The sequence below is a fragment of the Dipodomys merriami genome, unplaced genomic scaffold (genome assembly GCF_024711535.1).
Source record: "Dipodomys merriami isolate MVZ:Mamm:240054 unplaced genomic scaffold, mDipMer1.0.p SCAF_51, whole genome shotgun sequence".
Lineage (NCBI taxonomy): Eukaryota > Metazoa > Chordata > Mammalia > Rodentia > Heteromyidae > Dipodomys > Dipodomys merriami.
The window spans coordinates 10,050,818-10,063,713 of NW_027206080.1; positions in this window are offsets into that span (position 1 = coordinate 10,050,818).

Sequence of the window (12,896 nt, forward strand, 5' to 3'; positions counted from 1 at the left end):
GTAAGATTATCCTAGACATATACTAGTTATTGCAAATAAGGGAAACCATGGCACCTATGTTTCTTTGGATCTGGCTTACTTCACTTAATTCAAGTTTTTCCAATTCTTGACAATAAATATCTTACTTTTATTGTGTACTCATATATCTCATAATGTCTAACTCTGTGACAGGCACAGAAGTAGATGTTGAAAAGCTTACTATGTGTTGGTGGCTCACATTTGTAATCCTAGCTACTCAACAGGCTAAGATGTGAGCATTGAATTTGTAGCCCAGCTCCAGCAGACAAATCCTCCAAAGTCATAAGTGGTGGTGTTGCTCAAGTGGTAAAAGTGCCAGCCTTAAGCAAAATGCTAAGCAAGAGCGAGAAACCTTGAGTTCAAACTCCAGGTTGGGCACACACACAGAAGAAAAAAGCCACCCAGACACCTATAAATTGAGTAAATGAATAAACCTGGTTCATCCAAAAAATTAAGTGAGAGAGAAATAAGGATTAGGGAAAACTGAAAAGAATATGATAATCCAAAGCAAAATAAAGATCACGCTCTGATTAACTATACTTAAGAGCACATCATTTAGTAAATGGTTATAAATGCCTGCTAAATATTATATCAGGGTATAAAAAGATACTTCTGAATGGTTCTTAGAACACTTGATCTTTATGAAATTTGTGCCTTTGATCCAACAGGCAAAGAAGTAATTAGTAATAATCATCCTCTTTAACGATTACATAATCAGTAACAAAATAACCACCTCTTACCTCTATCTGCTTGAATCACACAAATATGCATCTTTGCTATCTAGGTAACATGAATGCAGATCAAGAGACCAATTATATCCTGTTAAATTTTTAAAATAGAAGCTCCCAACTAGGACAAACATTCATTACATGGAATACTGCCTTCCAACCAGTAGTGTTATTGAACAGGACTTGAACAGGACTTTCATTTCTGAGCTATTCAACTATTAGGGTTTAACTGCTTGTTTTTTAATATCTAGGTATTAAAAATTCACTAAAAATGGCTGAACACCATAGGACTGCAATATATTTCAATGAGTTCAGAGGAAACAAATATAGGCAACTTATGGTTGGGTCAATAAATGTGTAACTATGACACTATAAAAAGTGACCATAGAGCCAGGTAATGATTGCTCATACCCATAATTCTAGCTACTCAGGAGGCTGAGCTCTGGAGGATCATGATTTGATGCTAGCCTGGGCAGAAAAGTCCACAAAACTTTTTCTCCAAAATAATATAGCTCAAGAGGCCCTGAGTTCAAATATTAGTAAAAAAATTCTGAAAAATCCTAGACCCCAAAATAGTGATATAGAAAAATCCATAAAGTAAGACAGTAGATTAGGTGATGAAGCAGTTAAATCTGAAATGACCAGTAAAAGACACAGGAAATAAATAATATTTGAGTGGGACAATGAAAATGAGTAAGCTTGTCTAAAATATGACTTTTCCTAGTTGCTCAGATAAATATTTCAAGCAGTGTAATGAATGACATTGCCCCATTCGTAAGGAAATGGAGACTTGAGAAAAATCATATTAGTGAAGCAAGCCAGACTCAAAGAAATAGGCTCCATGGTTTCCCTCATATGTAATAATTAGATATAATAATTAGATATGTCCTGGAAAGTCCTAGCAGAGGATCACAATAGCTCAATAGCTATGTATGTATGACCATATAAAATGATGCTAATTGAAATGAACTCCAAGATATGGAAACAAGCGGGGTTTTTTTGTTTTGTTTTGGTATTTTTTGTTTGTTTGTTTGTTTTTGTCAGTTGTGGGGCTTGAACTCTGGGTCTGGGCACTGTCCCTCAGCTCTTCAGCTCAAGGCTAGCTCTCTACCATTTGAGCCACAGTGCCACTTCCAGTTTTCTGATGGTTTTTATTGGAGATAAGAGTTTCACAGACTTTCCTGCCCAGGCTGGCTTTGAACCACGATCCTCAGAACTCAGCCTCCTGAGTAGATAAGATTACAGGCACCAGCCATGGCACCCAGCTTTGTTGTTGCTTTCAATGTACTGTGTGAAGCTATTTATTTTTTCTTTCATTTTTTCTTTGGTTTATCCCCTGTTTTCACTGGTTTTGGTTTTGGTACCCTGTGTCTTGTATATACATTTATCCACTTTCAAGATGAGAAGGGGAACAATAAAATGGTAAGGCAAAGGACAAAGGGTAAACCAATGCAACAGTAATACTCACAAGACACTATGTTGGACATGAACTTTACAACTGGGGGGGGAGGGGAGTGGAAGGAAGGGAGGGAAGGTAGGAGAAAATGAGGGAGGAAGTAACATTGTTCAGCAAGAAATATATTCATTACTTTGCTTATGTGACTGTAATCCCTCTGTGCATCACATTTACAATAAAATAAAGTTAAAAATATAATTATGCACATAAAAAAGAATGCCACAAACACAGGAATTTTGGAAACAGAAAACTAGTCAAATGGAATCTAATATCCCATTTTAAACATATAAAAACCATTTCCAGGTAAAGCAAAGTCATTTAAGATAACTTCTTGAAAATCAAACCTTAAGAAGTTTCAATAATTAACCTCATAAGAATTCTTCTGGCTCCTAAACTCTACCTTTTACACTAAATGGCACATTCCTTAAGAAGAAACAAAACAGCAGTTTGTTAACAACTAATTACTTAATGACTACAGGATGTTGAATTCCATATAACAGGGAATGTTCATATGTTTTGTCTAATACCTTAGCCCTTGAGGAATAAAAAATACTTCTCTAACTCATGAAATTAAATACATACAATTATGTTTTAATTGTATAATAAAGTCCTTAATTATGGATCATGTAAACCAAGGAAATGTTTTTGCCATATGTATTATATATAAATGTTAAATATATACATATATGCAATATTATGCTATTTAAGTCTGAAAGTTGCTAATAGCATGACTTCTTAAACATAAAGTCTCATTTTTTTTCTTTGAAAGTGCTGGGGACAGAATCCAGGCCCTTAAGTATATTAGGCCTGGACTTTGCTATGGAGCTAAACTCCATCCTGAGGTTCATCTTTTTAAACTGTGTTATGCATTGAACTTTGGTAATTTCTTTTTTTTTTCTTCAAGATAGAAGACCATAACACAGTGTGAAAAGTATGAGTTTGCAGGATTTTAACATTTATCTCAACAAGTATTTTTTATTTTTAATTTTTTAAAACATAATCTTTAAGAGGTTGTCAAAAGAGGTTTTGATTCACCATAACAATTTATGAGTATAATGCACCTTGCAACTGCTCTGATTGCTTTTGTAAGCTTGCACTTGATTCTTCCTATAAAACAACGGACCTACTTTCCTGGTAATGGGAATCAGCCTCGCTACATTTTACAATGAACATGAAGGCAGATCAGAGAAGATAATGAATCTAAGCCAGCCCAGGCAGGAAAGTTTTCAAGATTCTATCTCCAAAAAGGCAAAGGGACGGCACCTTGGCTGTGAATTAATACCCCTTGGTACAACTAAAAGGTAATCAAAAATTATATAATTTTGTATCTTATGATATATATAGCAAAAAACCCCACAAAAATTGAAGCCAACTTTTTTTTCTTGAAATATATTACTGGTCCTTGCTACTCACTGGAACATCAAACATTTAATTCTTAGCTTATATAGACTAAGAAGATTATATAAATTAAGCACTAGGCTCAGTTTTTCCAAGTACTTCATAATACTGTGTATTTGATGACCAAAGATTTATCAGTGTGAGGACCTAGATACTCAATGTGTAGATAATTGCTTCATAAATCAACATAAGCAATTTTCTTTCTTATAAGTGCAAGTATGAACAAGTTAATCATTAACTTCTGCATAATGCATGCAGAGAACAATTTCTCAATGAAAAACTAAGTTGCTTCATGATATGTAACATATTTAAGAAAGGAGCAACTAATTTTACTCAGAATCAAGCAATATTTGCACAGCATGGTTCTCCCTTTCATAAACACTCATCATGCATTTTTGTAGAATTTTATTTGAGCCTCTTCACCTTGTGCACCTACTGCTTGGCTGCGTAATCCCATCAAAGTTTAAATTTACATTCAGAAGTTGCTGTCTGTGATGAAAAAGAAAGACTAGAATACCAGCTACTGGCTTTGTCTTTCTTCATACAGCAGCCAAAATGATCTCAATTCAGAATTGTATCACCTTATTTTCTGTCTAAAATCTTTCTGAACACATTCTCAAAGATTACCTAAGTATCATGCATGAGTTTTATGAGGAAATGCTTTGTAAAATATAGGATTAGTCTCTCTCCTCTCTGTCTCTCTGTCTCTCTCTTCTCTCTTAAAGAGTGGAAGTTGAGTTATAGTTTGGGGCTAAACAACAACTGTTTAATTTACTAAGGGATATTTCTAGTCAGAAATCACATACTCAGTTGGGCACCTGTAGGTCATACCTAAGATCCTAGCTATTCAGGAGGGTGAGATCTTAGTATCACAGTTCAAAGCCAGCCTGGGCTTGAGATTCTTATCTCCATTAACCAGCAAAATGCCAGAATTGGAGGTGTGGCTTAAGTGGTAGAGCATGAGTATAAAATCTGAGAGCATGAGGCTCAGAGTAAATCACAAACTCAAATGCAGATATGAGAGAGATAACATAAATGAGCAAAGCAGGTCTTGATGAAATAAAACAGAGAGTACAGTGGTTGCATATGCCCCATCCAGGGAGACAGACCCATCCTGGTTTACAAGAAAGGCTAGGACTTTCAGAATATATGCAAAATATAATAATTTGAAAATGTTAATAAATAGATCAATTATTTTAAATAATTGAGCTAAACAAGCTATCTGCAGGCCATATTCAGTTTTAAACCATCAGACATGATTTCTACATGGGGCTTTACATTGTTTATCAAGTAATGGCCAATAAGCATAAACTTGTACATTTCTAATTATCCTCAGATAAGAGGATAAGAAACATCTGTATTTCTCTAACCCTTAATTTCAAAAAAGACTGAAGACGAAAAAGTTGGAATGATCATAATGCTTGTAAAGTGAAAATCACAAATGAAGTCAAAGTGCATGATAGAAATTAGGAGTTGAATGATAAATGATTTCAGCTTGAAAGAGTAATGCTTCTCAACCTGAGGTCCCTTTCTCTCAATTGGTCCCCAAATTAATAACTTTTCTTTGTGAATTAGTTCAAAAGACTAGTGGAAATCTTCTACCTACCTTCATATGGATAACTGTTTGTAAATATTAATAAAAGGGAGTTTGATGTTTGATATCACCTTTCCAACTAAATTCATAAACAAAACTAAAAAGCGATTGGAAATAACATCACAGAAATTGTTAAAATGATAGACATTTTGTCTGAAAGCTTACTTAAAAACTATACATTCCTGGGTATATTTGAGCTTTCAAATATGTATTTGTTAGACCTATTAGCAGCAACTAATGGACATTAAGCTATTTTCAATTTGACAGATAAAAGTTATTTCTCAAAGACTAAGAACCCCAAAATAGTAGGCTGTAAGAAACAGTTTACAAAGGAAGTGAAAAATGACATTATTACAGGATGTGACCAAAATCTCTGCGAATAGACATGTATTCTCAGTTCATATTCAACATCACCAACAATAATAAAGAAAAGGACCAAGACAGATGGGAATAATATTTCACAGGCTAGATATCACATCAATATATTCATAAACAACAAGTTATCTTTGAAAGCTTATACATCTTGGAATTTTCCCATTTTCCTATAATTGTCTTTTATAATGCAATAAAAATCAATATGGCATGAATAACACTCACTCTCACTCATCTGTCAACACTTGGCAGGTAATCTCTGGCAAAGGCAGAAAACATGTCATCTCTATAACCTACCTTTATCAAAGCTTGAAAATAATGCATACTAATGTTCAGACAGATACACAGAATACATGTCCAGACCAGAAGTTGTGGCCCTAGGCCTCTAACACAACAATAACAAATCCATGGCCTTGTAATGGGTAAGCATTCATGAGCTGGAGAAAGAAATCAAACTTCAAACTTCGACACATTTTAGGCAGGATGACAAAACCATATAGTTCATCCCTCAAGTTTAACAAAATATTTCCTGGGCTGGCATAAAAACACCTGCAGAACTAACCACATCAAGTTCTGTATCAAGTTCTGCAGAGTTTAAGAGCAGCCCAGCAATGAAGTAAGTCACCAAAGCAAAGGCAGGGACCTATGAAGATGTTCTGGATGTTCAAACGCCTCCATTCCCCCATGTACCCCTTTATTACAACAGCTATTTGGAGACACACGATCATTTCCCATCCTACTAAAAGTATCCCCCACCACCCAAAAGCTTCTCAAAGTGGGCATTTTAGGAGGTGCACAAAGCCAGTCTTGGCAAACAGGGCCTTGATGAACCAAATGAAATGCCATCTTTCTTTCAGTAAAGATCTCACTTCACTGTTTTCTCCTCAGAAGGAAAACTCCTTTACAGGTGCGATTGGGGTTGCAGAGACACGGGGTGCACAGACCTGCTGGAGAAATCACCTCTTGGCACCTCTCTGGGGTTCCGGCTGGTGGGCAGGATGGGCACCGGGTGGGAGGCGTCCCGGAACCTGGAGCCACAGGTCGTCCTGGGCTGGATCCTAAACTGCGCCCCGAGTTCCCCATCGCCCCCCTTAAGCCCTCCCCTGTCCTCCCTCCCCCCCCCCGCCCGGTGCCCTCACCCCTTCGCGTCGCATAATAAATAGAAAAGAATAAATAAAACAGCTCTCCGGGCCCGCCTGTGCTCTGGAAGCCCGGGGGCGCACGCCCCCCACTCTCCCCAGTGCCCCAGGTCCAGCGCTGTCCCACCTCTACCTGGGCGGGGAGGGGGGCGCTTCCAGGCTCCCCAGTGCTCAGGCGGTGGTGCTCCCCGGGCCTGGAGGGATCCGGGGGCTCTCGGGTGAGAGGGGGGCGGTGGCCGAGCCGGGGGCGGGCCGGAGGCCGGCGGGCGCTGCTGGACCGGGTCACGGCCTGGGCGGCACCGGTGGCCGCGGGCGATCACGGTCCCGGCCTGGGGTCGCCGTCCAGAGCCTCCTGCCGCGCGCGCCACCGCCCTGGACGCGCGCTGTCTGCGCAGCAGCTGGGGCAGCTCTGTCTGGCCTGAGGACCAAGGGGCTTCTCTGAGGAAAGAGGGGTGTGCCCCAAGCCCAGTGCTTGAATCAATCTCCTTCCTAGGCTGCACCCCAACTCCCAAGGAACTTCACCCCAAATAGTTGGGGCAGCTAGGCTCTAGCTCTGGCCTACTGCCAGGCTGGGTGCCAGAAGGGCCCAAAGGAGACTAAGATGGCCCCAGGGACTTGCCCACCTTGGCAGTCTTTTGAGGAAGTTGGGGTTCGAGGCTGAAGTCCAGCAGTCCCTTCTGCACCATCCATCCCTAGTCCTCCACCTGTAGGCTTTTAGTTGGGCTAGTCCCATCCTGCTTCAAGATCAACAGGTCCTTATTGTAAGGAATATTAAGGAGGAGGCAACAATACCCAATAGGAAATGTACTCATTACCTTACTCATGTAACTGTAACCCCCCTGTACAATATTTTTTTACAATAAAAAACTTACAAAAAAGGGGTATTGAACAAATGTCTTAACATTTGAATTGCTCAAAAATGTCAAGTTATTTCCCTTTCAAAAAAGTAGAATAAGGGAAACCATGGGACCTATGTTTCTTTGGGCCTGGCTTACTTCACTTAATATGATTTTTTCCCCCAAGTCTTTCCATTTCCTAACAAATGTCATTCTTTCTGATGGAGGCATAGAATTCCATTGTTTATATATACTACATTTTCTTGATCCATTCGTTTACTGAAGGGCATCTGGGTTGGTTCCATATCTTAGCTATGGTAAATAATGCTGCAATAAACATAGTTGTGCTGGTAGCTTTAGTATGGTCTTGTTTGTCATCATTTGGGTAAATGTCCAAAAGTGGGATTGCTGGTATATGTCTGAGACAAGCAGAAAGGGTCAGATAAGTTGATGTTAGGCAAAATGAACCCCAAGATAAGGACTCAAATGTTTTTGTTCTTTCCTGCTATTGTTTCTAACATATTTATAAGGTGATTTCTTTGTTGCTTTGTATGTCCCTTCCCCACGGTATAACCCATTTTCACTGTATTTGATGTTGGTATAATTTGTGGAGGGGAAGGGAAAAAACAAATTGTTTAAATAGGGATACAGGTGGACCCACTGCAACAATGAGGTGTACAAGACATTATGTCGAAAAAAGAACTTTACAGCTTTGGGGGGGGGGGCAGGGATGGGAAGGGGAAACAAAGGAGGAGGCAACAATGCCTGATAAGAAATGTACTTATTTCCTTGCTCCTGTAATTGTAACTTCTCTGTATGGTATTTTCACATTAAAAACCTTATTAATACAAAAAGAAAAAAAGTGCAACAAATACCTAGTATATTGTACTATAAATAGTACACTAAATAGGAGGCTGAGATCTGAAGGTCGTGATTCAAAGCTACCCAGGACAGGAAAGTCCGAGAGACTTTTATCTCCAATTAATCACAGACAAAGCTGGAAGTGGCGCTGGGGCTCAAGTGGTAGAGCTAGCCTTGAGCAAAGGAGCTCAGAGACAGTGCTCAGGACCTGAGTTCAAGCCCCAGGACTGACCAGCAAAAAATAAATAAATAATGATAAAAAGAAGAGTACAATAAATATATATTTAATGTAATTAAGAAAACAACCTGATACAAACAAAATAAAACAGCAATTTAAATACAGAAAAACAATACTTAATCAATAATATGAAGAAAAAAAACCTATCCCTTTACAAGAGTAATGAAGAACTGTATATAACCAGAAATGATAAAAAATAAAATATACAAAAAAAATCCTCAAATAACTTTTGTGTTCCCACAGTAGCAATGGGATTACAGAATTACAGTATATGTTATAATTTTAAAAATATAGTTATGATTTAATATACATCCCTATCTTTGTTTATATTTTCTCAAATTCAAATATTTTGTAGGGTCTTCAATGTTGTGCCCCAGGGTGGGCACAAAAATATTTTTATTTTATTTTATTTATTTTTTTCTTTTTCTTTTCTTTTCTTTTATTTTTATTGTGAGAATGCCATACAGAGGAGTTATAATTACATGGGCAAGATAACAAGTACATTTCTTTTTCTTTAATTTTAATTTTAATTTTTTTGTGAACATACTGTACAGAGGGGTTACAATTACATGGGCAAGATAATGAGTACATTTCTTATCAAGCATTGCAGCCTCCTCCTTGTTTACCCTTCACATCCCTTCCCAGCCTCCCCCCGCTCCTCCACCCTAGGAAAATGAACCCTTAGATATGTATTTAAATGTTTTTTCTTTCATGCATTTGTTTCTAACTCATTTATAAGATTATTTCTTTGTTGCTTTGTATGTCCCTCCCCCACAGTATAACCTCCGCTTTCACTATATTTGATGTCGGTATAATTTGTGGAGGATATGGGGAAAAACAAGTCATTTAAGGATACAGGTGGACCCGTTGCAACTATGAGAAGTGCAAGTTGTCATGTCCAAAACGAACTTTACAAAAATATTTTTAAAAGGCTGTTTTTTTTTTTAAAAAAAAGATGAAGATAATCAACAATAATAATGTACATATTTTGTGGATAGAAAAAAATGGGCCAAAAGTGAGGACATGCACTAGGGTGTGGAAACATTTTTTTTAAAAAGAGGTCAGTAAATATCTTACAACTTTCTTTCAAAATATTATGGCTAACATGGCTTTTCAAAAATGTGGAATATATCATAAGGTTTTTATTTTAAAAATTCACGTTTTTATGTCCTTTCTGTATTGGACTGACAGAAATGTAAGGGGTACTTAACATTCTGTGCATTTTCAGCTTGGCATGGTAGCACATGCCTGTAATCTTTGCACTCGGGAGGCTGAGGTAAGAGGATAATAATTTCAAGTCCAGCCTGGGCTACACATAGATCCTGCCTAAAAACATAATAATAACAATGCATTTTCTTCCATGTTGCATTGGAGAGAGAAAGAGGAGTGAGATGTATTTATACATTGCTTACTTGAACTCTGTGCTTCATGGAGTCACTTGACTCTAGTCAATTTCCCAGCTAAGGTTAGAGGTCTAGCATGCATTCTTTGAGCTCAGATTCTTGTTAGGACATTCTACTCACAACATGAGTAAATTTTGGGTAGCTTTTGAGCTACCATGATTATTTGCAGGTACACACAAATTGTACCATTCTTTTGCTTATGGACCTAACTTCAGTTATGTCAGAAAGCAAGAACAGTTAGGTTTCTTTATACCAACAATATGGAGTCCTACTGGTCAAAGCCCGTGTAAAGAATTTTTTTTAAGTTATGTCTTATTTTTGTAAATTAAGAGTTGTTTGAAGTGTAGAGGATGCAAAAACCTTGGAATCGTTTTTTTTTTTTAATCTGTCCTGTGGAGACTGTCTTGTATGTATGGGAATGAAATAATGCAAGTTTCTCTTGATGCTCATTTCTCAAGCCCTCTTCACTTATATGCACAGGAACGTGAGGCTGAGGGAGGAGAGAAGTCAAATGCAGACTAATTTTTGTTGGTAGCTGGTTGGGAATGATTGTCCTCACACTGAAGAATTTAAAAAGTTGCTTGGGAATTGGCTCTGTGGGGCAGGTCTTCTCTTCCTGAAGCTAGTTGGGAAGGACGAAGGACATCAATCAACTGATACTGTGTTCTGCTCTGACCTAACAGCAACTCTTAATTGATCAGCACCATGCAGAATGTCACCATTCAGGAAATTTAAGGGTGAATTCAGGAAAGTGGCAATTTGCATGCTTGCTTCTGTAGTTGGACACAGTATTGTAGAATAGGAGAGATGATGGACAGTTTTGGGTGGAGATGACCTGAAAACATACAACAAAGATCCTTGTCCATTCGGGTACTAGAAATACTTCTTAATTTTTTTTTGTTGAATATATTTTTATTGTAAAAATACTCTACAGGGGGTTACAATTACATGAGTAAGGTAGTGAGTACATTTCCTATAGAGTATTGTTACCTCCTCCTTTGTTTTTCCCCTACCATCCCTTCTCTCCCCACATTCCCACCTCTTCTCCCTTTTTCCCCCCTCCCCAAGTTGTAAAGTTAGTTTTCAACAGTGTCTTGTACATCTCATTGTTACAATGGGTCATCCTGTATCCCTGTTTCAGCATTTTGTTATCTCCCTTCTCCTCCTCAAATTAGAAAAATGTATATACAAGATGCAGGGCACCAGAATCAAATACAGTGAAAACAGGGGTTATACTATGGGGGAAGAACATACAAAAAACACATGGTACATAATAAATACATTAAAAACAACAGCAATAAAGATAAAACCACTTGTGTCTCTACCTTAGTGTTCACTTTGCTTAGCATCATCTTATATGGTCATATGTCCAGAGCTTTTGACCTTTTCTGCTTGTCCTAGACATATACTAGTTATTGCAAATAAGGGAAACTATGGAACCTATGTTTCTTTGGGCTGGCTTACTTCACTTAATATAATTTTTTCCAAATTTTTCCATTTCTTAACAAATAGGGTGGTGCCATTCTTTCTGATGGAGGCATAGAATTTCATTGTGTATATATAACATGTTTTCTTGGTCCATTCATCTACTAAGGACATCTGGGTTGGTTCCATATCTTTTTTGTGTGTGTGTGAAAATACTGTACAGAGGGGTTACAATTACATGGGCAAAGTACGTATCTTATCAAGCATTGTTGCCTCCTCCTTTGTTTCTCCCTCCCATCCCTTCCCATCTCCCCCTCCCCCATGCCAAAGTTGTAAAGTTCATTTTTTTGACATAACATCTTGTATATCTCATTGTTGCAATGGGTCCACCTGTATCCCTATTTAAACAAATTATACCAACATCAAATACAGTGAAAACAGGGATTATACCATAGGGGAAGGACATAAAAGCAACAAAGAAATAGCTTGTAAATGTTAGAAATAATAGCAAGAAAGAAAAACCATTTGAGTCCTTATTTTGGGGTTCATTTTGCCTAATATCAACTTATCTGACCGTATCTGCTTGTCTCAGACATATACTAGTTATTTCAAATAAGGGAAACCATGGGACCTATATTTCTTTGGGCCTAGCTTACTTCACTTAATATAATTTTTCCTCTTACTGGATGAGTGGATCAAGAAAATGTGGTATGTATACACAATGGAATTCTATGCCTCCATCAGAAAGAATGACATTGCCCCATTTGTTAGGAAATGGAAAGACTTGGAAAAAATTATATTAAGTGAAGCTATGGTTTTTTAAAAAAATATTTTTTGTTTGTTCTTTTGTACACCACTGGCATGGGTTGGTTCTTAATTCTTCCCCCAAACTCATATATCTGAGGCTTGGGTGCCAATTGGTGGCAGTATTAGGAGCTGGTGGAACCTTTAGGAAGTTAGACCTAGTGGAAAGAAGTTAGGTCAGGATGGAGGTGTGCCCTTGAACGGAACCATTCTCTCTTGGTTTCTGGTTGCCATGAGAATAGCTGCACTCTAACACATATTTTCTGCCACCATGTACTGCCTCCACACAAGTCCAAGAGCAAGAAGGCCAAACAACCATTGGATGAGCCCCCATGAGCCAAAATAAACCTTTCATCCTTATAAGTTGATTTTTGTCATAGGCACAGAAAGCTGAGTAATACAAAACTGATGTGTATATATGGAGTTAACAAAGCATCCTCGGCCTTTGGGTAGTAAGATGCTGGGATAAAAGGAAATGCCCAATCAAAATGCACCTGGGTTCTTAAGTCCTATTGGTAGCATGGTACTATAGATAATCTCTAGAGTTCTGAATGTATGTGTGCAATATCAGGAAGCAAATATTCAGGATGCTACGGTGTAGAAAGTCTTCAGCAGTAGTAGAGC